Source organism: Prinia subflava, chromosome 8 (genome assembly GCF_021018805.1).
Source record: "Prinia subflava isolate CZ2003 ecotype Zambia chromosome 8, Cam_Psub_1.2, whole genome shotgun sequence".
NCBI lineage: Eukaryota > Metazoa > Chordata > Aves > Passeriformes > Cisticolidae > Prinia > Prinia subflava.
Genome location: NC_086254.1, coordinates 11,026,146 through 11,042,409, shown reverse-complemented (window position 1 = coordinate 11,042,409; position 16,264 = coordinate 11,026,146). Strand labels below are relative to the sequence as shown.

Genomic DNA, 16,264 nt, shown 5'->3' with positions numbered 1-16,264 from the left:
AACAACTGAAGTGCTTTTTCTTGTAACAAATATTCTCTGGGACCTGATGGACTGATAGTGCTGCAATCCTAGAGTGATTTGGTGAATTTTGATTAACAGAAAACCCTGAGGCTTAGCAGTCTAACATTCAAGTTTTAAAATGCTGATGGGTAGAGGTCTATTCTCAATGATAAGAAGTTGTGCATCTGTTAGATTGCAACCCATCCAACCTTCATGTGAGTGTACAGTTTTAAGGGTGTAAAATTGTGAAATTAATTTAGTTTTACTGAAATTAAATTAATCAAATGTTAAATGTAATGACATTTTTAAATATGCTGGGTTGGGGCCTAAATCAATAGAATTGCAAGACTGTGCCCAGGTGAAGCAGTGGCAGAAAATGCAGTCAGCATTCTCAGTGAGTAAAGCTATGCTGATGTGCCCCACAGCGTGTGTGGGGGCAGCAGAGATGTGTGGAGGTGTATGTGCAGGTACAGCCACTCAGCACCTTTGCTGCAGGAGGGACAGCTGGTGGGGTCTGCAGCCACCTGGCATGCTCAGAGCACGGGAGAGACCTGCTCGGTGTGAGGAGCATCCCGGGGAAATGCTGCAACTTTGACATATGAGCTGTTTGCACAGATTTGACGTGAAAACAAGCATTGATGTTTGGGGGTCTCACAGCTGCTCTGCCTTGATTTCTAAACACAGGTGAAGCACAGACAAACTCCCGGGGTTTATAAAACAAGTGCCCTGCTGCATTGAGCGTTCTCTAATGCCAATTTGTTTCCAGGACTTTGTGTACAAAATACCACGTGGGGAACTGCAAGACCCACTAAGTCCTTGGGCAAGAGTCCTGCTGCCACAAGATTACCTGGCTGAGGGGTTAGGGCTGCAAATGGCAGTGTCAAGCCACTACTCAAGACTTAAACCAGCCCTATTTAGGGGAAATTAGCGAGAAAATACAGGAAGGGTAGTGTTGTATCTGGAGGGATGGCAGTCCCCTCTCCTGAAATTCCGTGGTGGAGTATTTTGTGGTGGAGGTAGGAGGTGCTCTGTGTCCCCTGCTGGGTGATGCTGTGTCATACAGCCGCAGCTGCCATCCGGGGGCACGGCCAGCCCGGCCCCTCGGTGTGAGCACCGGCTGCTCCCTGTGCTGGCCGTAATATCTCCAGCTCCCTAATTTCCAATCTGGTTAGTGATACAGTTTTTATCTCACTCGCTGGGGAATTTTTCTGTCTCTCACAAGGAGCTTTGCGAGAGGTTGGCTTTGCTATGCACACTCCTCTTCACAGCTGAGAGATGCTCAGCTCTGTTTAACCCAGCCTGATGGCGGAGGGGGGTGGTGTGTTTGATTTTTGTACTTTGTTCACAGCTGCTGCTTAAATGCCTTAAAGAGAAATATCTGTTCAGTGTTTTGGGCACCAGCACAGACATGAGCATGGCAGAGCAGAGCCATCACTGTGAAGGGTGAGCGGAGGAGCCCACCTGAAGCTGAGTGGTGAAGGTGAATTTTGTGCCTTCAGCACCCAGCAGCAGCAGCCCCTGTGCCACCACCCCGGCCCCACGAAGAGGGGAACACCCACTGTTGGATGGAGAAGTTGGAAATGTGATGCACTGTATGAGAAGAGGCACAGTGGCATTGACGATGAAGCAGGAACTGTGAGATTGTTTCAAATGTTTTCAGGGTCAGACCTACAGGAAATTATTCTCGTGATTTACTCTCACTGTTTTCTCACCTGCATTATCCCATTGTCTGCAGGAAGTTGTACCTTGACAAGACTCACGTGAGTGACCACTGCAGCTCTTACTAAATTAAGAGGGGGGTGGGTCAGACTGTAAATCCGAAGGGTGTACTGCCCAGGGTGCAGACATGGAAAAATGATACCTAATAACACTAAGAGAAAAGGGGCAAAACTTGAGGGAAAAAGCCTGTGTGCGTTATGGTCATGTTGTGAAATCAGTCACTGATGGGAGGAGTGGCAGCTGGAGGTAGTGTGTGTCTCAGTAAAATCCTGGGCACTTACTTTCTGTGCTTGATGGTTCTGCATGGTTGTTGCACAAAATACAGCAAAGAAATTTGGAATGAGTGGCATTACTTTTAGAATCCTGTTGTGGGAGCAGTTCTTGTGCTAAATGACTCAAACTTTCAGTCACTTCAGAAAATAGTCTCAGTTGTAACAGTAAGGATCAGTTCAGGAAAGTGACAGGTTTTGCCAGTGCAGTTTCAAGAAGAAATATCTAAAAGACTGTGGTTTCATAAAGGAATATAATGTAGCAAATTGTTTACGTGTCCTTTTCACCTAATAATCTTAAATACTCAGGGATTAGGCATTCCGTGTAATGCCTACCTACAATTTTCAGTTATTTCATGAAAGAGCTGAGCAAAACAGCTGTTTAATGACAACATCACTCTCTTTTCACAATGACTGTGTTTATAACATACATGCCATATTAGGTGTAGTGTAGGGAAAACTGTGATGTCTAATACAATTATTGGCAAACCTTTGCGTGATGTCAGAGCACCCAATAAATATGCCAAGTGCCAGGACAGAACATTTGTTGAAGATTGTGCAGATCAGTGAAGGATCTTACACTCCTAAGATATCTCTCAGAGTTGGCTTTGGCTTTTGGAGTAAAGGCAGATGCAACAGTGGCAGTGCTGTTTGCTCTGTACAGGTGGTGCCGTAGCACAGGGGCTCACGCTGCTGCTGCTGCTGCTGGCTCAGGTGATGGTGGAGGGTGTGTCAAAAGGGTAGAAAGAGGTGCTGGGAGGGGCTGCCCAAATCCCATCTTTAGTATTGGCATCCTCAGGCTTCTCAAACAACATTTAATCACAGTCTTTCTGTTAATGCTTTGAGCCAGGAGCTTTGAACTCAGCCCTCAGCACAAGGCAGCTCAGGACATTTTGGGGACAGAGGCTGCCAGGAGACATTTGGGATGGTGTGAGGTTGTGAAGTTTTGGGGCCAGTTCTCTTCACCAAATGGGGGGAAATAAAACATCCATCTCTTTGTACAGCTTGCCAGCTCAACTCATAGTATAAATTAAGTCATGTTGTGCCTAGTTCTCATTTAGAACAGCAATGGAGATAACAAAACAGCTCATGATTAGAAAAGTGTAATGATATCCTTGTGCAGAATTAATGGAATGAAAGCTCTGGTGAAGCTCTGGACCCAGGAAGAGTTGTGGGGTTTTCAGCCTGGAAAGGTTGGGTCCCAGGGCATCTGTTTTCTTCTTTCCACTGTTAGATCCCTATAGAAAATCCTGCAAAGCACTGCAGTGTGTCCAATGCATACAAGAACTGTGAATGTTAATTGAGAATTTTGTTTTCTGTTTGCCTTAGTTTTAGTAATATACGTCAAATTATGCTTATAGTTGTGCCCACATAAACCCAGAGTTCTTCTGCTGCAGCTACTGGGCTGATTCCAGATTTTCCTCTTCTCCTTGTTCCTCCATCCTCTGTGAGTGCAGAGTGTCTCGATTGTTTTGCCATCCTCACTACTTCCAAAGGCCCAGCTAGCTCTGGAGGCCACTCTGGATGGAGGGTCCTGGCTCCACACATTGTGCTGTGCCAGCTGTCCAGCTGCACTTGCTGTCCTGGGAGGGCAGAGCCATGGGCTCTGCCTCCCCCAAATTTGGACGTGCTGCTGGCAGCAGAGCAGGTTGCTTGGTAACTGCAGCCACATTTCAAAAATGTACCCTTTTACAGCCAGCTTCCCAAACTAATGTCTTTGAAAGGAAGAGTTGTTCTTTCAGGATCATTTTAATTTTGTTCTTTCTTTAAAAAAGGGAGGAAAAAAAGAGCCTTTCAGCTCCAGTTTGCTTTTCTTCTCTCTTCTCTGTTCCCGCATCTGGTACCACAAAGGGGAGCAGTGTCACATGCCCAGGAACGAAGCTCTTTCATCCGCCTCCCCTTAGGGTTCTGCTGTTATCATTTCTGACTTTCAGGCTGAATGGAAGGAAATATTGAACTCTTCCCATAATGTCTGCATTTGGCATCTTCTCTTTCCTGAGCATGGTTTTCCTCCTCTAAGGGTTCTATCTTTCACTCTTCCCATGGTGGACAGGTCAGTATGGAAAGTGGGACTGGTGTCATAGAAGTGTTTGATGTCTGTTCTCAGCTTGTGTGACGGTTTGCTGAATGTCCCCGTTGGACACGCCATGTGCTCCTCAGGCCTTGCCGTCCCTGTCCGTGTGGGGCTGGGGAAAGGTCAGGTTCTTCGTGCAGATTCAGTGCTGGTGATCTGAAGTCTGGAAGACGAGCCCACGGTCATTCCTTGTGCACAGGACAATGTAACTAGCCAGGATGTGCAGGGAGCAGCAGTTCCAGGGTCAGCACTGTGCTGAGAGAGCTCCTGAGCAGAGATGCTCGTGCCCTGTCAGAGGTACCCCAATCTCTGATGGTTGGTGGCGGTGGTAGGACAAGTGAGATCATCCCTTGTGCTCTGAAGATCAGTGCCACACTTTGGGCTCAGAGGTCAGTTCTGCCATTGTGCTGAAGCCATTTTTTTGTGTCTGAAGAGCTGCGTTCAATTCCTGCTGGCTCCATCTGCTTGAAAATTGAAATGATGGCATCATAACAACACTCAGTGTAGGCTGTCAGTTTTTATTTCACCACTGCTGCCTCATCACGTAGAAATACAAACAATTGCAAAAGAAATACAACACCCAGAGAAACAGGCTGCTGACACAATGGGAGTACGGGACACAGAGCCTGGGAACACGAGCTGGGCCTGCTGGGCACGACAGGAACTGTGCTAGCTGGGCAGAGAAACAGGAAAGCTGTGGTGATGAACGTGGTGTGAAAACAGAGCTGCCAGAAATCATGAGGAAAGGAGTGAGTGCTGATAAATACTGCATTAATAACAAGAAAGGATGACTCACGGCTTAAGCTGACTGTATGCTCATCTCAGCCTTCCCAGCAAGATCAGAACCACGCACTCGTTACTGGGCTTTGTTCTTCCTGTTTGCTTTTAATTTCTGATTCTCTGCTCTGGATGGCTGCAGTCATCTGAACCTTTGGATGCATTAATATTTAAACAGGATGGGCTATGAAATGTCAGTTGTGTCTGAAAATCAAGGGGGATTTGGAAGAAGATGATGGGTAGGTGACTATCTTAATTCAGCAATGTAACAGCAGAGCTAACACAGACTTCTTCCTCTCTCTCCTCCCCTCCCACGTGCACTCACTGAAAGGAAAATAAAAGACATTTGCGTTTTTTGGCAGCTGGTGATTTGTTCAAAAGGATCCCTATTGAGCAGATAAACAGTCATGTACCTCTCCCCTTCCCCTAGTTCTGGGTTGATGACTAGTTTCCCTTTGTTTCTTAGATGGATAAGGCTCTTCAAAACATAAGCATTGAAGTAATAAATCAGAGAAAGGAAAAAAGTGCACACTCATACTTCTGTATCGCATGGCTTGCTCAGGGCACACGGAGCTGAAGTCAAATGGCAGCTGCTCAGAGCTGGCATTTTCAGAAAGCTGGAGTCAGACCTTCCAAGTCCACTGTTAGTGTCCTTTTAAGAGCTGTTCATTTATCAGGGTATTTCATATAATCTGACAGGAAATTATATTTACGATGCTTTTAGCTCCATTTGGGACATTTTTTAAACACTACTTCTGGGATGTAAATTATTTAAAAATCATCAATTTAGTTCTTAACATGAAGAGATGAAAGCTTAACTAAAAAGCTTTCCTGTTCATGGTAGTCTTAAATTCTCCAGCAGATCTCTGGATTTTTTTCTTAATTGAACACCTAAAGAATAAAAAGACCTTGGCCTCATAACACTTTTAGAAATAAATTTTAGATTTATTTAGCCCCGTTGACTTTTGAAATACAACCCCTAACAGCACCTGTTTAAGCACCGTCCTTTGGAATGGATAAAGTGTTTTATCACCAGGCATTAAATTCACCAGTGGAGCATTTTATGTACCCCTCTGCCCCTTGCACAGCTCTCCCGGCCACTCCAGCCCTGTGTTCCCAAGGGATGCATGGCTGCTCTGGCCCAGTGAGGGGGTGGCCATGGCTCCCAAGCCCTGTCTTAGCCAGCTGGGCACACCAAGTGCCCCTGTCCTCAGCTCAGGGCTCTGGCTGTAGCCCAGGGCAGTGCTTTGTGCCAGGCCCCAGCAGCCAGCCTGGTCAGGATGCCAGCAGGACTTGTCCTCTGGTCTAACCTGCTGCTCACAAGTCCTCCTCAGGTGACACTTTTGATTGTGTGTGATTCCTTTGTCTTGAAAATCCTTTCAAAGAACTAATGTGAGCAATGACTAAGAAATACTTGAACTCCTGGCAGATATATTTCAACCTCAAAGCCCAAAGATAAATGTAATTGAAATGAAAATTGAATATAGAAGATGTCTGTATGTATGCCATTTTCCTCCCTGAACAGTTCCAGCCCTAACCCAATCCTCAAGAAGGTGCAGGATGAAGCCACAAAACCAACTGCTCCCAGAAAAGGGGCCACTCTAATCTCACAAGTGAGCTGCAGTGAATGGTTTTGACATTCTTTTAAAACCAAAATACATCTGTTGTGCATCGGAAACTTGCTAAATATTCATGAATCTGGGATTTCCTTTGTTCCAGTTGTGCCTGGGGAGTATGGGATTTTCCCCCCCCTACCAATTACTGGCTGTTTGATCCCTGTCAGTGTAAATCTGAGGGCAGAGGGACACGTTTCACATGAAGGTGTTGTGCCTGATGCTAACCTTAAAATCAATATGTGAACAGGTAGTGGTCACAGGTAAGTGACACTACAGATGCAGTGGAGACACTGGGATTCCCTGTCATAATTAGCATTGATTCCCTTCTGGTTTGGGAGCTTTGTTGTCTGTGAACTCATTAAATTGTGACCTGCATGTAGGACTTGGATTTCTACCCCGGAAAAGTCAGTGGATTTGCTATCGGTTATTACACTCCTGAGGCTGCAGTTGTTTAAATGCATATGATGAGAGGACTGTTGAGAAATATTTCAAGTAAGAACTATAAAAGCAGGTTCTAAGGGTACTTTTTTTACAGCCAGAATCTGCTCTCTTGCCTAAATGTGACATACTAAAAAAGCAGCACTATCTATCAAACCAGTGTGGAATTTCAATGCCTACACTCATTGTTCCTGATGAATAGAGGGTGGCAACAGCCCTGGTGGAGCTCACTTGCAGGCTGATTTGGCTCGTTCTTCCTTTCTGTAGGAGGACTTGACTCTTTTTTTTTTTTTTTTTTTTTTTTTTTTTTTTTTTTTGTCCTGTTTTGACTTCTGAGTGATGCTGGAAAACCCAGGTCCAGCATGAGGTGCAACACATCAGCAGGGCTCTACAAGATGCTTTCTCTCAACCTCCAGAAAAGAAACAACCTTTGTAGAAGACTAAGTAATACAGTTTCCAAGCATTCCTGATACATAAAAACTGGGCTGTTTTAGTCTTGAGTTCAAACTCTCAACTGCCACTGCTGGTTTGATGCTGAGGGCACTGGAGTTTGCCTGTGGTAGTTCCAGAGCTGGCTGAACAGAGAACTCTTACCAGACCTGGTGCTCTCAGCTCTCTCCTTTTGCTTATGTACACGTCAGTGTTTTTTCGGAGTTTGGGGCACTTCTTTTACCCTTGGATTCAAAACAGAAATTTCACACAGTAAGGCAATTTATTGTCCCTATGCTTAGGCCAGTATTCACCAGGGGGCCAATTAAAATAGTGCAGTGCTTGTTAATAACAAATCAAAGTGACTTTTCAGTTCAGTTTTGGTTTATTTAGGGATGCATGCTGGGACACGGCCAGCACTCTTCAAAGGACTGAACACACAGACCCGGCGCAGCTCAGGTTTTCCACTACTTTAACCATGGCTTTTCAGGGCACCTGAGGGTCAGTTTTACTGACTCTCAGTGGGAATGCTGATAATTTAAGGAGAAATTAGCACAAAGTTTATACATTGTTTGTGTCCCACTTAACTCCTGAGCACTGATGTGGAATTTCAGTTAAATCATTCTGTTGTGGTTCTTTGCAGCTCTGACAGACAGAGTCTCCATATTAGTGAATACACCACCTAATAAAACCCTGGCATGATTTGTGTTCTTTAGTAAAAAAATGGACAGCCATTCATAGGTCTCATAAACTAGTGAAGCTCCAGTGACTTTACTCCTGCAGTTAATGAGTTGCTGGAATTAATTACAGATTTGGTTGATGATATTCATCTCTATGTAGCTCTATTTAAAAATCTCCCCTCCAAAATGTAAGCATGCACTTGCTTTACTGCTGCTGAAGGGGATTTGGGGCTGGGTGGCCATGGGAGACAGTGAGCAGAGCACAGGGCAGGAGCCCTACAATGGCAGGAAGCAACACATTTCCAAAGCTGGAGTTTGTGATATGTTTGGATGAAGTGTCACTTTCTGCTTCCCTGAAAACAGGACTGTGACCAGCACCCCTCGGAGTCCTGCATCGTGAGGTTTATAGGACATTTGCTCTATGAGCTGGTGTTTAGTTACTCCACAAGGCTGTATCATAAGCTCCACCATTTTGGTGCACTGATAATCTTCTTTTTAAAATGTCTGTAAGTGTGAACTTAACCTACTTATTTTTGATGTCCAGTGAAGCTTTAGACAGCAATTTAATCATTATTATTGGTATTGTACAGCTGCTCCCTAGAGGTGCTTAAACCATGTCAGAAAGGGAACCAACATAATGAGTCTGACAGAATTTCAGAGGGAGAGATTAAATTTAGGGTAATGAGTTCTGCTGCATTTTTAATGTTATTGTAACAATTCACACCACTGCATCCTGTTCATCTCTGGACTCAAAACTGAAATGTCAGTTGGGAATTAGGCTGTGCAGATCCTTTTTCAAGTCTTTTCCTCTTATAAAAATGAAAAACAAGACAAAAGGAACACTACAGCTCTTCCAAGATGGGATGGAATAAATTCTGTCTATGTAGGAGCTGGAGCAGCCTCTTCTCGCTTCTCTGAATCAGACACTAGCTTACAGATTAACTTCAGCTTTGCAAACTCCACCTGTGGATTTTTAAATCTCAGTGGTGACTCCTGGGTTGCAGCCTGGATTGCAGTCCTGCATGCACTGGGGGACAGTGAAAAGTGTGTGTGCTCACACAGCATGGAGGGCTCAGACAGGGCCTGCCTGGGGAGCTGGCTGGGGAGGAGGGTGTTTTTCTATAGCCAGAGCTCCAAGCGGGGTTTGGGGCTCAGAAGAACTGACAAAAGTCACATTTCACTGGTGCAATATTACTTCTGGAATTTTTATCCCTCACCCTTCTCTCCTGACAGGAGTAGCATCATGCATTGAGAACAGTAACTCCCTTATATCGGGAGTCGAATAATGTGATATAATTAATAAAAGTAATGACAATTTATTCACTGAATACCAATTAGTCTTCAGCTTTCTAAGGGAATGGAGTTCGGGAATGGAAAACAGGTTGGATGATACTAGATAGAGAAATAATTTCTTTGATGTAAAGGACATTAAGAAGGGGTTTCGTCCATGACAGGATGAAAAATGAAGCAAGCTTTGTGGTAACTGTGAATATTTTCATCTGTCAGTGTTCATTCTTCAATGGAGACATGAGCATAGTCCCACACAAGCACCTCAGTGCCCAGGGCTTCCCTCATGGTGGGCTCTGCTCAGGGGCTGCCATCAGTGGAACTGGAATTCTTCTGTTGGAGAAGATGCACTGGTGACAGAATGGAGAAAGCACAAACCAACTCAAGCTTATTACAATAAAACAGAAGAAGCAGCCACAAATGACGTTGTTAGTTTGCTTTAATCAGCCCACCCCACTGCTCCTGCTCTCACAGAGCAGCAGTCACTGAACCCATCTGTGAAATGTGGCATTGGAACTGCACTTGGCTGAGAATGCACAACACAGCTAATGGTTGCTTGATCCATTGTGTGTTCTTTTGATAGTGTGCTGAAATGCCAGGGTGGAATCTGGAATGCTTCATTTATTAGCTCAGTATCGGAAGAATAAGGATGCAAATAGGGTTTGAAAAAATTAGGTTAAATACTCATTTCCTATACAGAGAGATTAAGGCTCCTCCTGTTTCATATTAGGAGGGCAGGCTGTACAGCAGCCCTGTAATTGGTGCAAATGGCACAGGACATGCTTGGAAGCACCTCAAGAGTTCAGCTTCAGTTCATCTGCCTCCTGGAGAGCCACAGTTGCACATCCTCATGCTTTCACTATGTTCTGGATTGCTTTTGTCCTCTCTTCTCCTGTTTGGCTAAGTCTCATTTGCAATTCAGGTCTCTCCAGCTTCCTGACAGAAGTGTTCTTGACAAATCTCGATTGCTGCTGTCGATTGTGTGGTTCTTCGCCACCCCTTTTCCCAGTCTCTCACTTCAATTCCCTCAGAATTGTTCCTGTTTGTTCTCTGATGCTCTGGCACATGAAATGAACTCAGTGCTGTTGTGAGAGGTGGCATGCTGCCCCCCTGCAGAACCTTGAAATGGCTTCCAGGAGTCAGCAGCCATCACTTTGCAGCAGAAAACTATGCTCTGTGTATATCCATCATATTTCCTCTCAAATACTGATGAGTTGGTGCAGCATTGTTGCACTGATGAAGTTTTGCAGTTATTTAGTCCTCAGATAATTGGACTTCACAGTAAGACAAAACCTTTGTCCCAGATAGCACTTCTAGAAAAATTCTTCTTGAAACTACAATTATAAAAAAATCCCTACTTTTCATTGTGTCCCCTGGCAAATGAAGCATGATGTTTAACTGCTCTTGAAAAAACATTCCTGAGATGAGATCATTCGTATATAAAAATGCTTTCTTAGCAAAGGCAGCTTTTGCTGAAAAACCTTCATTGATGGTGGATTGGGAGTAATCAAGTGAAATGTAATGACTCAAAACAACAAACAAGCTCTGCATAACTATTTATGAACACCCAGTTCTCCTGGGGATACCTAATCTGACATGAACACAGAGTGTGAGGTGTGCTCAGGGTCATGGCAGGCAGGAGGGGCATTTCTGAGCTGCAGAGTTGTGTCAGTGGCTGCAGAACAGGTTCTGTACCCCACAGCAAACCTGTGCCAGGCTGGCAGCTCCTGCAGGGAGTCCATGAGGTTGCTGGTCCCACGTGTTCAGTTTGATCCTGACTGCATGATTCCCCTTTGTCTCTCCTCTTGGTAGCTTCTGGGGACAGAGACCTTCACACAGCTCTGGTTTTGCATGTGGCTGTTAATATAAGTTGCTAATCTGTTGCCACTAACACTCCTACCTACCTATACCTATACCTATACCTATACCTATACCTGTACCTGTACCTGTACCTGTACCTGTACCTGTACCTGCACCTGCACCTGCACCTGCACCTGTACCTATCTCCTCTCTGTGTACATCCCAATCCATTATGTTCTGCTAAATGCAAGAGGTGGAGGTTCTACACCAAAGTGGAAAAAACGAAAGAAAATGAGAAACAGCCTTTCCAGTGATTTATACAGAAAGTGAATCTCCAGCCATGCAGTGGTGTCCCAAGGACAGGAAGTCCTGTGGTGATTTTTAAAACCTCTTAGAAACACATGATGATCAGAAGTTAATTTTCATGTCTCTTCTATGGCTGCTTTATAATTAATTTCTCTGAACCAGTTTGTTTTTCTACTGCCAAACACTTCAACACTTATATGTAAATTATCAACATCTGAAGCCGTCTTTCCTTAGAAAGAATACAAGGCAGTCATCAGATAAAAGTCATTACATATTCACAGCTCTTCTGCTCCACTGATAATAAAACATTCTTAGGCAAAGGTGACCTTTTTACAATAGACTTATTAATGTCAGGACTTCAGAATTGTCTTTTCTCATTACAAGTCTTACCAAAAACATTAAAAAGAGTGTAGTTTATGATCTTAAAGATGTGTCAAAGCACAGCCATTAAGGACATTTTCATAGAATGTTATTTGTATAACCCATTTTTTGTATTTTATGTGGAAAATATCGAGAGAATACAGACATTCTTGACAGAACTCTGTGTTCATGACTTCTTTTGACTTCTGATCATATTCTAGACATTCCAGATAAGATTTCTAGCACTCACATTTATAGCCTTGGAAATCTCCCTGGCTCAAAGAAAAAGTTATTCCCATACACATGAGAACATCAGCTCCTTTGAATGCAGAAACATTTTTGTGTTGTCCTGAGCTTGTGCCCCCAGTGGAGTCAGATCCATTAAAATCCAAACTATCCCAGAATTTCCATCTGCTTTTCCCAAGCTCCATCCCACCCAGCAGAGTCGGTGATGCTCATCCTCGAGCTGCTGTGCCAGCAGGATTCAGCCCCATGTGCCTCCACTTTGGTATCTCTCCAAGATCAATATTTTAAAGAAACTTAAATTATTCCTCCTACAGGAGTCATGATTCATGCAATGGTAGCATCAATATTAATACAATAATCGAACTTTAAAGTCGGCTGCTAAGCAACCTGTCACACCCACGGAGCAAACTGGACTCAGACCAGAACATCTGGAACGAGAGAAAACCTAATTCTGAAAAAGAAAATACTAAAGGAGGGAAAATGTCAGTCAAGCACCAGATTTTGCAGAGCCACCCTCTGGGCTTGGCAGGAGACTGCACCTGCCTTTTTGGAATGTTCCCCTCCTGTCTGGTGTCCAGGCTAGAGCTCAGCCCCAGCACTGCAGGCTCTGAGCTGACCCCACTCCCCAGGCTCTGCCCTGCTGCACACCAGGTACATCCATTCTGCTCACCTTCTGTGGAAATAAAGAATCAAGAGGAAATAGTAACAGGAAAAAGATTTTATTCTCTTGCTTTTTTCCTCCCACACGCTTCTGAAGACCCATTCAGTGTTTTTTTTCTGGCAAACTGTTTAGTCAGGGCAATCGCAGAGAGCTCTGTTTCTGCCCTCTCAAGGTTATCTAATGGCTTTCAGTATGGCCAGTTTAGGATGTGTCTTGATGTGCAGGGAGCTGGGATTAACGGAATAGAGGAAAATTACTTATTCCAATAGCTTTTTAATTTAAAAAGCAAGTTGGTTTAAAAGAGGAAAGCCCATGCAAAGTATTTTTATTATGCTGGCTTTTTCATTATCTTGAGAAGCCTGAAGAAGTCTCTGGGAAATGAGAATCTGTTTTGGTAGAAGATGCAAGTGCAGGTTGGGAAAGGGTATCAGAGCCAGCTGGTGCAGAAGGAAAAGAGAAAAGAGGTCATTCATTATGATTTTTTCCTCATGGTTGCCAGCAAAACAGAGGAAGAAACGTGTCCTCTGGGATATCCCAGCTGGCAAGAACATCCTTAAAGGCTGAATTCCAACCACACCAGCAAACAGAAAAAAATAACTTGAAGAACCCTGGAGACCTACATATTTGTGGATTCACCAGTGTACTGGCGAGCACCCTGCTTGTTTTAATCTCAAGAGTTGCATGGTGATGTATAAAGTAGAAGAAAAATAGGATCTCAGCTTCTAGGAACAGACCCAAATTGGTGTTGCTTTTGTGCATCAAGGCTCAGCAGTATTTCTTTGCCTTTTCTCTCTTCTTTGTTGTGCTTTTATCGTCCTAAAAAAGGTACTTCTGCCTGTTGGCCCTACACAGTCCCTGCACTGAGCACAGCCTGGCCATGGCAGGACACCTGGCAGGACTGGGTGGGCAGCAGGTTGTTTCTTTCCTTTCTCAGACATCAACTACCTGACTTTCCACTGACTGTATTTCCTTCTTGTTGAAGAAGTTAAGGAGTTAATTAGCTCACCCAACACACTGGCTGCAAACAGGGACCCAGGCTGCTCTTTCTTCTTTTTACATATCGATACATCATCTGCTGGGACTGATAATTTATGCAGCTCCAGCTGTCCCACTCCCTTGCCTTTCCACTCACTTCCTGAGGGTTGGAACTGCTGGATGGAAGCTGCCTGGCAGCAGGGCTCTCAGCTTGTGCTCAACACAAAACACACACTGAGCCGGACCCCAACCTGTACAAGCCCATTTCTGAGTCAGAAGCTGTAAGAACTCTCTCTGGCACCTGTTTGTACAAAAGGTGGTTCAGGCAAGTCTTTGTCACTCTTGTGAGTCTACTGGTGCTCCTGCTCCAAAAAATAGAGTTTTGATTAAAGCAATCACAACAAGAGTAAGCCAGGGTTTTTTAATTGTAGGGAATCTTGACATGGTCTTCTGAACATTGAGGGCAAATTATCCATGGAAATAACTTCGATTGTTGCTTCCATTATTTGGCCTTAATCCTAACTGGGTACCTTCAGATAGGTATATATATATATATATATATGTCCCGTTGCAAACAAATGGTACTTCTTTTCACCCCTCCCTGCTGAGGGTTTGGGCTGTTCTTGCCAACATGATTTTTGGAAGAGGTCTTCTGCGCCTTTTCTGTCAAACAGTGCATTTTTCATGGTTCCAGTTTTTCTGCAGCTATTTAGTTTTCCTTTGGTGGAAGCAGAAATTATACCTAAATAATCACTTTTATTTTTATTTGAGGCAGCTGTGCTGGGACAGAACCTATTGTTCAGATCTGTTACCTTTTACAAAACAGAGATAAATTAATTACAGGGCTTTCCCCTGACATCCAGGCTCTTGCCTGCAAATGTTCACATAAAAGATGAATGACAATGAGGTTCTCATTACTGCTTGATGAATTAGCCTTTCCACTTCAGTTCCAGGAAAGTTTACTTCATGGTCAACACTCCTGTTTAGGCCCTGCTGTTTTTTCTCTCACTGAATTCAAATCGTGCAGCTCCTGTCAAACCACCTTTGTTGGAACAATCCATTATTTTGCACTGCCCTTTAGAATTCTTCACTTTTCCAGGGAATTTGCCACAGTGGTTTGCCAGTTAGTCAGCAACAGCGTCTTCCTAATTTTCCTTTGTGCACATCACAGACCTTGGGCTACTGGAAGAAGTGGCAGCTTTGTGTAAAACAGCAAAAGGACCAGGAGAGCATCCCCTCCTCAGTTCAGGGCATGATCTTTGTATTCAGCGTAAGCCAAGCTGCACAGTGATGTTCTCAGCCTTTTTTTTTTTTTTTTTCCCAGTTGCAGAAGCTTAAAATAACAGAATTTTTTTATTTGGTTGGGATGGATGTTTTTGTACAAACTAGGTGTGTCCACACAATTATCTTGTTGGCATGTAATGCACAATTGAGCTACAACTGGAATATATATGGGGCAGGAGGGAAATTTGCAGAGGTGTTTGCCAGGAGTTGCACACATGTGGATTCATTTCCAGTTCATGAGAGGGTGGGGACAAATGATGAAGGAGCTCCCCCGTGTCCACCATGTCTTGTGATGCCCAGAGCAAGGACACCCTGTGTCCAAGGGCACGAGGGCCATTTTGCCTACCCGTTCTGCTCTTGAGAGGCCAAATGGATTACTTGGGTAATTTGAAAGCTGTTGTCTACACAAAACAAAGTCAAAAGACCCATCCCTGCCAGGTGCTATTTCACAAAGAAAGAACATTGTGTTTCTTGCTTGCAGTTCTTGGCAGTTTATCATGTTCCTTTACTTGTATCTTTAAGTGTCAACACCTTGATCAATTTTATTACACCTGCCTGTGGTCAGAATTTTACCAATGGTGGCTCTGATTGGTGTCTGGGGACAGGAATAAGTCATTTGTAATGACTGTAAGTGAAAACATCAAAATGTTGATAGACAAATAGTTGCAGCAGTGTGAAGCTATTGTTACTGAGGTGGCAGTATTTAACTTTATATCTTTTCCTAAAACTTCCCAGAACACACTGACTTTTCTGGCTTCTCCGAGGTTTAAGATGTTTGGGTAATTTTGGAAGTGCTATCCAAACAGAATGCCAAGGCAGAGAGATGGGCATGGTCACCCAGTGACTTCTGCATTGGGTGGCAGTGCCTGTTCCCCCACTTGAGCAGGAGGGGAGGTGAGTGTCAGCCAGCACTTTGAGGAAGTGTCCTCAGCTCCTGCACAATTCTGTGTCCTGGCATGCCACTGCTGCTCCAGAGCCCTCTCATCCATGAGAGTCCAGCAGGAGCTCTTCTCCTTGCAGTTTGCTGCTAGAGCAGGAAAATACCATGGGAATTTTGTCTGCTCTGCCTGCCAGCTCTTCAAGGAAAACTCTGATCTCGCCAACCATGAAATAAAATCGAGCAAAATATCCCTGAGCCATATGGACACCAAGCAGCATAACGCTCCTGTGGAAAGTCCTCCCTGCTGTCTCTGGTGCCGATTATCTACGCAGCTTAGAGCAAAGCTGAGATTTTTAATGCCCCAAGCGTGATGCACTCCCCTGACCTTAGGAATTATTTTTATTGCTGTTTTGGCTGGCTCTGTCCTTGGCAGGTTACTAGACTATAAGCAGATGCAACAGAA

The 16,264-nt window shown here is 44.2% G+C and overlaps 1 long non-coding RNA gene across 3 annotated transcripts in view; it reads left to right on the top strand.

Annotated features, from left to right (window-relative positions):
• The window catches only part of LOC134553383 (uncharacterized), a 146,690-nt gene that overhangs the window by 62,988 nt on the left and 67,438 nt on the right, over window positions 1-16,264 (top strand). The window lies entirely within an intron of this gene.